This window comes from Homarus americanus, unplaced genomic scaffold, assembly GCF_018991925.1.
Source record: "Homarus americanus isolate GMGI-L3 unplaced genomic scaffold, GMGI_Hamer_2.0 scaffold9233, whole genome shotgun sequence".
Lineage (NCBI taxonomy): Eukaryota > Metazoa > Arthropoda > Malacostraca > Decapoda > Nephropidae > Homarus > Homarus americanus.
In genome coordinates, this window is record NW_024725268.1 from 1 (window position 1) to 11,468 (window position 11,468).

Sequence of the window (11,468 nt, forward strand, 5' to 3'; positions counted from 1 at the left end):
CTCAAATTACTTTGTTCGATTTGCATTGTTGCTATCGTCCGGAGTGTCCATCATGAGAGGTCGGCCGGTAGCCAGTCACGCCTTGCATCTCCGCTGATTGGTCGCCAGGCCGCCGCCATTACTAAATATATTTCCGGTGCTTATTTGACTCCCCGACGGAACACTCGCCCTGGTCCCTGCTGAAATCAGATTATCTGACCCATAGGTGGAATAATGGAATAGCAAATATAAGGCAAGCATTAGCAATTAGAGGTATTGTACATGGTTTAATAACAAAGAAAGCCATTTAAGACTGAAAACATTTCCCCAACTCGTAATTTACGCCCAAAAATACCTGGGCCTTGTGATAATACTGTGTAATTACCGACGTCTTCCTACCGTTGTGTTTGTGTTCACAAATGACTGGCTGATGGAAAAAGTATAGCCTGTGATTCCTTTGTTCGCTCGTCCTATCAGTTTATTATTGGCTTTGTCTTATTGGTTAGCGTGGCGATGTTTTGTGTATCGTTGCCAGGCTAGTGTCGTATGCAAGCCCTAAACTTTGGACGTAGCATTCATTTTAATAAACTTAAGGTTGTTAGGTTCTCCTCTCTCTACTCTCTACTCTCTCTCTCTCTCTCTCTCTCTCTCTCTCTCTCTCTCGCAGACAAAGATCGTCCATGGTAAGCAATTGTGATTACGTTTCTGTTACACCTCGTCCCTATATTTCCAGAGCATTTCACTTCTTTTCATTTTGTTTCCTCGTCATCCATAAAAAGTTTACGGTGACAGATAAATACAGTTGTGTAATGCAGTGGTTGTGTTTGTAAGTGACCAGTAGATGTGATGTGAGGAATAGTGAATGAATTATATGTGTAGGGTCACCTGAAGTTGAACACCTTGCCTTATTTCACATAGTAGATTAAAACCCCGGTGACACCTGGAGGTTAGGTTAAATTGAGTTAGATTGGATTACGTTAGATTAGGTTAAAAAATGAGTTAGATTAGATTTGATTGCTTAGGTTGGGATTTGCAGGTTAATAAAGGTGTTTGCTAATTGAAATAGCTAGGGTGGCTAATCTTCAGATGGTGTAATGTGTAGGATAGAGGTGTTGTGTTGGCACTGTACTATACGTCATGATCTCATCTCCCGTCATCATCCACCATCATTAGACACACACACATAGATATACACACACAGTAGTAGGTATCAGAGACAAGACAGATGAACAGACGATGAACAGACAGACAGACAGATGACCAGACAGACAATTAGACAATGAAGACAGCTACCTATACTTACAACTACTTTTACACTAGACTTCTATCTCTCACTCTCCACTTCAACCCCATTCTTCAAGGTCAGACAGACAGACAACCAGCCAGACAGACAGACAGACAGACAGACGGAGCACAGTGAACAGCCAGACAGACAGCCAGACAGCTACCTACCTATACTTACAACTACTTTTCACACCTGAACTCCATCTCTCACTCCCCATTCCTCAAGGTCAATTATCCAGCCCCGCTCTGAGCACATAAATCTCGTTGAAACATCACTTGAATAGCCCTCTTCCACTTTCATTCCCTCTTCCGCTAGCTTCTCATGCAGTAGCATTCTTTATGGTATATACTAGATCATAGTACCTTACTGACATCACTGTTTGGAGGAGTTACTATGAGATCTTATGATAGTCAGCTAGTCATTCTGGGGTGGGTACTGAGTTTGTGGTTGGACTGGCTGACTGGCGGACTGATGGACTGACCAGCTGATATCTCCTCTCTCTCTCTCTCTCTCTCTCTCTCTCTCCTCCTCCCTCTCTCTCTCTCTCTCTCTCTTTCTCTCTCTCTCTCTCTCTCTCTCTCAGGTAGGAACAGGTTTAGGACAGAGTGGACTGTAATGACAGACTTGAGCCAAATCACCCAACTCTGTACTGCCCCACAACCCCCCCCCCCCCCCCCCCCCATCCCTATCTCTCTCTAAGGCCACAATGAGAGAATTATCCACCTATATAATCTCTTTAAGTTTGGTCTCAAATGCACAGGTGAATCCGTGCATCCACCTGGTGAAGAGTCACTCGGCCCTGCGTAGTATACTAGAAGTGAAGTCATGTGGCACACTGGGTGATATAGCTAGGTGTGGAGCCAAGTGGTATATTATACACGTTTTGGGTGAAGATGTATTGTATTTTAGGTGAATCGTATTATTTGCTTAATGGTCAAGAGTCATCCGTTTGAAGCCAAGGTCATTTTCGTCTAGTCTCAAGGTCTTAAGAGAAATACTCATTACAATATATTATAGGTTAAGTATATAAGTCGGCAAGCCATGGATGAACTCTGCGTTGGGGTGGAGATGAGCCATGCGTTGGGGTGGAGATGAGCCATGCGTTGGGGTGGAGATGAGCCATGCGTTGGGGTAGAATGAGCCATGCGTTGGGGTGGAGATGAGCCATGCGTTGGTGGAGATGAGCCATGCGTTAGGTGTGTGTATGTGTGTGTGTGTGTGTGTGTGTGTGTGTGTGTGTGTGTGTGTGTGTGTGTGTGTGTGTGTGTGTGTGTGTGTGTGGACATAATCAGGAAGGAAATATATATCTATTATTTATGTTGCTGTTATGGGAAGAAAAACTACGAAAGTGATTTGTTGACCTGTTTATCGAGTTATCTTGACCTATCTAACGGTTATCTTGACCTGTTTAACGAGTTCTTCAGGTAAACTCCTCGTGGCATCAGACCTGTTTAGTATTTGCTGCTTCAGGATTTATCCAAACGATCACATCCTTGCTAACATTATGAGAATGAACTCGTTGATGCCTCCTTCGTTTAATATTGACTGTGAACGCGTTAATATTTATTGCCCGTCAGTACTGCATTATTAACCGAGGTCATCCTTCGTTCAGCATAAAGCCTTTACTCGTTGATCGTCGGACAATGAACGAGTTGACGGTTCTGGTAAACCAAGAAATACACTCTGCCGTTAGTTGAGTGATACGGTATATATAATTTGTAATAAGTTTAAGAGTCCTGCTATAATAGTCGAGATAATTTATTTCTCCAGAAACAGGGCCACATTAGAATGACGTCACCACCTTCCCTGCACGGATGGAATGCAAGTCAATTTAAGTAATGACATTGTCTGGACTTAGTTTTGATAATGCCTGATGTAGGTGAACATGACAACATAGTGCTGTTATTGTTTTGATGATTCACTAATGAACCACTGGGATATATCATCATTTATATTAATTAATGGGTAAAATTTACTTTAAATACCATAAGTATTTGGATGTTTAGTTCGAGATGGGCTATAACAGTATTGGGTAAATGTTAAGTTTTGGTCATCCTATTACTTAGACATGCAGACTATATTTTTATTTCTATCGGAAATCACTAGTTTAGATTCACCCCCTCTTTACCGGTGTATGTTAAGCTAACCTTATAATTCATCATACCTCACCTAACCTAACCTAGCCTATGACCTGTATTTTCTTGTGCGATCGAAAAATGTTTGCGACGAAATCCCGTAGAGATAATGTGTCTATTGTTTAAAATACTTTATCCCATAGTTAGAATCTTGGGTTGTAAGATTCCGGGACTTAAAACCTTCCCAATCCAAGATAGATTAAAGAAACTATACTTGCATTCTCTAGAAAGACGAAAGTGCGGGGAGAAAGGAATCAATAAAGGGGATGTAGATGAAGTTCTTATAATATCCGAGCAGGATAGGACTCGGAGCAACGGATTTAAGTTGGATAAGTTTAGGTTTAGGAAGGAACTGGTTCACAAATAGAGATGGTGGACAGGTGGAACAAGCTTACCAACTTTGTAGTAAGTGCTGGGACGCTGGGAAAGTTTAAAGGCTGGATGGATTCATGGATGATAAAGAGTGGTAGTAACTCTCGACAGGAGCTGCCAAGCACAGAAACCGACCTATTGCAGACTCCTTATTTTCTTAAGTTCTTATCAATACCATAATAATACCAATATTGTTTTGGAATATTTATAGTTTTATACTATGAAATTAGTAGTAGGGGCAGCTAATATCTATTGACTTGTTAAATGTGCTTCGGAATATTTATATATTCAATATAGTATTACTGTGTTGCACAGTAAAGCACAATTAATTATCTAATAATATTTATTTACAGAGCCGATCAGCCGAGAAGGTTGGACAACTAGTTCAGGGTTCATCAAGGCAAATTAAATAAATTTACCCAAAGTAGATGTGTTTATGATAGTAGAGTATTATCAAGAACTCGGCCGTCCAGCTATGAAGGGCGTTAAATTACATCTGTCATCTGACTCATCCCCTGTTGGTCGTCCTAGTCCTTCCACAACATTAAATATAGACACCAGTGACGAAAACTTCCCTGTTGGAGTTATCGGTCTTGTGCATCATTCTGGCACCACCAAGTAAAATACACACGATGATACTTGAGCAGTAATTTATTATAACCTAAAAGTAAGGTATGCTTGTGTATATCAACATTGTATATGGCCACAAGTCCTGTATTTCTGTGGTAACAACACGTGGCTCCTGCTCTGCGTCACAACCAATCACGGAGCTTTTCGCAGTCACGTGACTTAGCAACTTTAACCCTTATTTTTGCAACTTTAACCCTTATTTTTTTAACACGGCCTAATGTATTTAAATATATCATTACCATAGTGAATTGAAGCGTTTTCCTTCCATTGACCTGCCATCTTATGAAAAAAATTCCGACCGACAACATTGGGTGCTGGGAACTCATAGAGGTGTTGGAGAGGTTGGGTTTATACTAGGTTAGGTTGTGTGGTGCTAGGTTAGGTTGTGTGGTGCTAGGTTAGGTTGTGTGGGATTGGGTTATGTGTAGTGCTAGGTTGGGTTGTGTGGTGCTAGGTTAGGTTGTGTGGTGCTAGGTTAGGTTGTGTGGTGCTAGGTTAGGTTGTGTGGTGCTAGGTTAGGTTGTGTGGTGCTAGGTTTGGCTTGTGTTATACTAGGTTGGGTTGTGTGGTGCTAGGTTGGGTTGTGTGGTGCTAGGTTAGGTTGTGGTGCTAGGTTAGGTTGTGTGGTGCTAGGTTAGGTTGTGTGGTGCTAGGTTGGGTTGTGTGGTGCTAGGTTTGGTTGTGTTATACTAGGTTGGGTTGTGTGGTGCTAGGTTGTGTGGTGCTAGGTTAGGTTGTGTGGTGCTAGGTTTGGTGTGTTATACTAGGTTAGGTTGTGTGGTGCTAGGTTAGGTTGTGTGGTGCTAGGTTTGGTTGTGTTATACTAGGTTGGGTTGTGTGGTGCTAGGTTTGGTTGTGTTATACTAGGTTAGGTTGTGTGGTGCTAGGTTAGGTTGTGTGGTGCTAGGTTTGGTTGTGTGGTGCTAGGTTTGGTTGTGTTATACTAGGTTAGGTTGTGTGGTGCTAGGTTAGGTTGTGTGGTGCTAGGTTAGGTTGTGTGGTGCTAGGTTGGGTTGTGTGGTGCTAGGTTAGGTTGTGTGGTGCTAGGTTAGGTTGTGTGGTGCTAGGTTTGGTTGTGTTATACTAGGTTAGGTTGTGTGGTGCTAGGTTAGGTTGTGTGGTGCTAGGTTAGGTTGTGTGGTGCTAGGTTTGGTTGTGTTATACTAGGTTAGGTTGTGTGGTGCTAGGTTAGGTTGTGTGGTGCTAGGTTTGGTTGTGTTATACTAGGTTAGGTTGTGTGGTGCTAGGTTTGGTTGTGTTATACTAGGTTGGGTTGTGGTGCTAGGTTAGGTTTTGTGGTGCTAGGTTGGTTGTGTGGTGCTAGGTTTGGTTGTGTTATACTAGGTTAGGTTGTGTGGTGCTAGGTTAGGTTGTGTGGTGCTAGGTTGGGTTGTGTGGTGCTAGGTTAGGTTGTGTGGTGCTAGGTTTGGTTGTGTTATACTAGGTTGGGTTGTGTGGTGCTAGGTTGGGTTGTGTGGTGCTAGGTTGGGTTTGTGTGGTGCTAGGTTTGGTTGTGTTATACTAGGTTAGGTTGTGTGGTGCTAGGTTAGGTTGTGTGGTGCTAGGTTAGGTTGTGTGGTGCTAGGTTTGGTTGTGTTATACTAGGTTAGGTTGTGTGGTGCTAGGTTAGGTTGTGGTGCTAGGTTAGGTTGCGTGGTGCTAGGTTTGGTTGTGTTATACTAGGTTAGGTTGTGTGGTGCTAGGTTAGGTTGTGGTGCTAGGTTTGGTTGTGTGGTGCTAGGTTTGGTTGTGTTATACTAGGTTAGGTTGTGTGGTGCTAGGTTAGGTTGTGTGGTGCTAGGTTTGGTTGTGTGGTGTTGGGTTTGGTTGTGTTGTGCTAGGTTAGGTTAGGTAAGGTTTGGTAATTCTAGGTTAGTTTAAGTTAGGTTAGGTTAGGTTTGAGCATTGGTTCTCAATCTGGGGGCCATAGCCCCAGAACCACAGCAAAATTTAGAACCACGGCGAGCTGTTATAAATTGTACGTTTCCAAATAATGTTGGGAATCTGAATTAAACAAAACTTATTACTTATTTCAACTTGGCGAAGAGAATTTTCATTCTTTTTTGTCATTTTGTTTAATTATAACGACAATACAATTTAATATACTCTGGTGCTATTTTTTTTTTTACGGATTATTTAAGATTTCCCGGGTCAGTCCCTGTCTGTGTGACAGGCGCTGGACCGAGCTACTGAACTGACTTGTTCAGTACGTGTCCGTGTGTCATCCCTTTGCAAGTGGTGATACGACCGAATGATCTCAGTCTGGCCTGGGACACCATCACGAAAACAGTGGAGTGTATTGTCTCTGAACTATATATTGTGTTTGAGCTTGATTCAAGCATAATATACTCCGGAATTGGTGTTACTTATTTTGTTTCATAATTCATGTGGTCGCTGCTTTACGTGGGTGAGATATTTGTACATTCCTTTATTAATTATTTCCTTATTTATTGGTGCCATTGATGTTCATACTCATTCTTTACTTATATAATCCTACCATTTTTAGTGCTAAATTGGTATGACTCACTATTCTTCTCATTCTTAAGTTGGGCAGTGCTTGTCAAAGGAGGAGTGTTCTTGCTTACAGGAAGTACACTTCAGCGCTAACCTGAGTGTGAATGTTTACCTGTGTGCATGTTTGTGTATGACTGTATGTGTACTTTATGTGTGAGTGCATGGGCGTGTTATGTATGTGAATGTGTGTGTGTGTGTGTTTCCATTCTCTTGTTCTATTTATCTGTCCTTCTTTATCATTCTTTAGTCTTTACCACTTGTCTGTTTGTCTGTTCTGGGAGAAAAATGAAGGAGGCCACGAGGATGTTGAAAATTCCTTAGGGAATGGAGTGAATAAGGTTGAGAACCACTGGGTTAGAGACCAGGAGGTATCAAAGTGTCGTGGAGGAGAGGTGTGCTGAGTTCATCTACATATAAATTATCAGGTTGTTTTTACACGGTGGAGGAGACGGTGAGGCAGGAACAATAAAAGTGGAGGCTGGCGAGTCTGACCGGATCACCCAGCCGAACCACCAGTCCAGTGGCCCTGCTAGCTATAGTGTGGCCCACCCCGACTGACCAGCAAGCCCAAGTGTGGCCCTGCCTTATACTTTGTCCCATCCAGACTGACAAACCAGCCTAGAGTGGCCCTACTGGCTAGCGTACCCAACCGTGACCGACAACCGTCAGATGTGGCCCGACTGGTGAGTGTACTAACCAGCCAGATATAACCTGATTAAGTAATTCATTGTACAGTTCACCCCCAAAAAAAATATCATCACTTTTTCCACCTTTAATATTTGACACGGTGAAAGAAATACTTCGATATATTCTGCAGTACATTATAATAATATGTTGGTGGTGCCTACATGACATTATTCAAATAAAAACAACATATATAATTATAAAATATCTGCACGAATAAAACTTTAATTACTGGCAATTTTGAAATTCTGACAGCTCTCCACACGAAAGTTTCACCAGATAATTTGATCCACATAGATAATGGTGTAACAACACATGTGGTCGACTGTACCAACCGTTCCGAAACTAGTACTCAACGAAGATATCAAACTCACGGTTTTCAAAATAACTTTGCCTCCGTTTGCCGTTCCCAGAAACTTACGAAACTTACCTGAAGAACGTACGACTTCACAAAACGCCAGGCCTCTTTGCCGTTCCCAGAAAGTCACATGAGGAACATACCCCCTCTCCCCCACAAGACGCCAGGCCTCTATTTCGTTCCCCTCTGCGAGAACCTCCTCAGTCGGTTCACCCGGCAGGAGTCGATAATAAAACTAGAAATCGGTGATACAGTAGAAAGTGGGACGGAGACGTGTGGGTTAACTTGTGATCATCGTATGGCAGATGTTGTTGTTTCTCTTGGTTGTGTTGTGATGGCGGGGTTTGTCACACTGCTTGCCCTGGCTGTTGTGTTTGGGTGCCTGGGACAAACTTTTAGCCCATTAGGTAAATTTTAGCTCATTTGGGTAATCTTTCAGCTCATCTTAACTTTCAGGTCATTTAGGTAAATTTTTAGGTCATTTGGGTACAATTTTAGCTCATTTAGCGCAACTTTTTTAGCTCATTTGGGTAAAATTTTGAAACTTTGAGCTCATGAGGGTAAATTTTTAGCTGAGTAGGTGTTTTTGTTTCTGATTTAAATAGTTTAAGCTAATTCAGGTTGAGGTTTACTCATTTAGGTAATCCTTTAGGTAATCTTTGTGCTCACCTCTGTCGTTTTCCAAAATATCACATCTTCCCCTCCCCTCCTCTACCAGGTCCAATAACCTCATACACCACCACCCCGTATCATCATCCTTCCCCTATGTATCACCACCACCCCATGTATCACCACCACTCCCCTATGTATCACCACCCTTCCCTATGTATACACCACCACCCCCATATCATCATCCTATGTATCCCACCCCGTATCACCATCACTCCCTATGCATCACCACCCCTTCTCTATGTATCATCACCCACGTATCACCACCTTATGTATACCTCCCCTATGTATCATCCCCTTCCCCTATATTATCCTCCCCTTCCAGTCCGTATCATTACCAGGTCTTGGGCAAAGAGGTACATTAGCCCGTGTGCGATTTAGTGCCCAGGTGACCATATTAGTTCACCTGGATTTAACACACAACCTGTTCCTGAGCTCTGGTGAGATGTGACCTCCTTGTACTGGGAGATGATCTTGAGATGATCCCATATGATGTGATGTGACATGACTTGACTTCTTGACTTGACTTTGTTTTGCTCGTCCGTTTGTGTGTATGTTGCAGTGTTATTAGGGTGGTAGTTTGGTGCCAGTCAGTGTTTGGTGGTAGTTTGGCACACTCTGTGCTTTGGGTGGTAGTTTGGCAAGCAAATAGTGTTTGGGTGGTAGTTTGCACAGCCAGTGCTTGGGTGGTAGTTTGGTACAGTGAGTGTTTGGGTGGTAGTTTGGTACAGTTAGTAAGCTGGGTGGTAGTTTGGTACACCAGTGTTTGGGGTGGTAGTTTGCACAAATAAGCTTGGGTGGTAGTTTGGCACAGTCAGTGTTTGGGGGGTAGTTTGGCACAGTCATGTTTGGGGGTAGTTTGGCAAGCAAATAGTGTTTGGTGGGTAGTTTGGCACAGTCAGTGTTTGGGTGGTAGCTTGGTACAGTGAGTGTTTGGGTGGTAGTTTGCACAGTCAGTGTTTGGGTGGTAGTTTGCACAGTCAGTGTTTGGGGGGTAGTTTTGCACAATAAAGTTTGGGTGGTAGTTTGCACAGTCAGTGTTTGGGTGGTAGTTTAGTGCTGCTAAAATAGTGTTTTGGTGGTAGTTTGGCACAGTGAGTGTTTGGGGTAGTTTGGTGAGTGTTTGGGTGGTAGTTTGGCACAGGGAGTGTTTGGGTGGTAGTTTGGCAAGGCCAAAGCTTGGGGGGTAGTTTGGCACAGTCATGTTTGGGTAGTTTGCACAGTCAGTGTTTGGGTGGTAGTTTGGCACAGCTGGGTGTTTGGGTGGGTAGTTTTACAGTACAGTCAGTTTGGGTAGAAATGGCATGTTAAATAAGTGTTTGGTAGTTTGGCACAGTCAGTGTTTGGGTGGTGCTTGGCACAGTCAGTGTTTGGGGTGGTTGGCACAGTCAGTGTTTGGGTGTAGTTTTGGCACAGTCAGTGTTTGGGTGGTAGTTGGCACAGAATATGTTAGGGGTAGTAGGTTTATACAGTCATGTTTGGGTGGTAGTTTGCACAATAGTGTTTGGGTGTAGTTTGGTACAATCAGTGTTTAAAGTAGTTTGCACAGTCAGTGTTTGGGTGGTAGTTTGGTACAGTCAGTGTTTGGGTGGTAGTTTAAAAAGCAGTCAGGTGTTTGGGTGGTAGTTTGTACAAAGTTAGTGTTTGGGGGGTAGTTTTGGTACAGCTGCGTTTGGGGTGGTAGTCAAGTACAGTTAGTGCTAGTGGGTAGTTTGGCACAGTCAGTGTTAGGGGTGGTAGTTTGGTACAGTCAGTGTTTGGGTGGTAGTTTGTACAGTCAGTGTTTGGGTGGTAGTTTGGTACAGTCATGTTTGGGTGGTAGTTTGGTACACTAGTGTTTGGGGGGTAGTTTGGTACAGTCAGTGTTTGGGGGGTAGTTTGGTACAGTCAGTGTTTGGGTGGTAGTTTGGTACAGCTGTGTGTTTGGGTGGTAGTTTGGTACAGTAAGTGTTTGGGGGGTAGTTTGGCACAGTCAGTGTTTGGGTGGTAGTTTGGTGCCAGTTAGTGCTTGGGTGGTAGTTTGCGTTGTCAGTGCTTGGATGGTAGTTTGGTACAGCCAGTTTGGGGTGGTAGCTCTTGGTACAGTCAGTATTTGGGTGGTAGTTTGGTACAGCTGGGTGTTTGGGGTGGTAGTTTGGTACAGTCAGTGTTTGGTGGTAGTTTGGCACACAGTCAGTGTTTGGGGTGGGTAGTTTGGTACACAGTCAGTGTTTGGGTGGTGTTTGCACAAACAGTGTTTGGTAGTTTGGCACAGTCATTGTGTGTTTGGGTGGTAGTTTGGTACAGTCAAGTTTGGGTGGTAGTTTGGTACAGTCAGTGTTAGTGGTAGTTTGGTACAGTCAGTAGCTTGGGTGGTAGTTTGGCACAGTCAGTGTTTGGGTGGTAGTTTGGTGTCAGTGTTTGGGGGGTATTGGTACAGGTCAGGTGGTAGTTTGGTACAGTTAGTGTTTGGTGGTAGTTTGGCACAGTCAGTGTTAGGTGGTAGTTTGGTACAGCCGTGTTTGGGGGGTAGTTTGGTACAGAAGTTAGTGTTTGGGGTGGTAGTTTGGCACAAAATAAAGTGTTTGGGGGTGGTAGTTTGCTAGCCATGTTTGGATGGTAGTTTGGCACAGTCAGTGTTTGGGTGGTAGTTTAAGGGGACAGTCATGTTTGGGTGGTAGTTTGGCAAGGTCAGTGTTTGGGGTAGTTTGGCACAGTCAGTGTTTGGGGTAGTTTGGTACAGTCAGTGTTTGGGTGGTAGTTTGGTGCAGCCAGTGTTTGGGTGGTAGTTTGGTAGCTGTTATGTTTCTGGGTGGTAGTTTGGCAATAGTCAGTGTTTGGGTGGTAGTTTGGTACAGTCAGT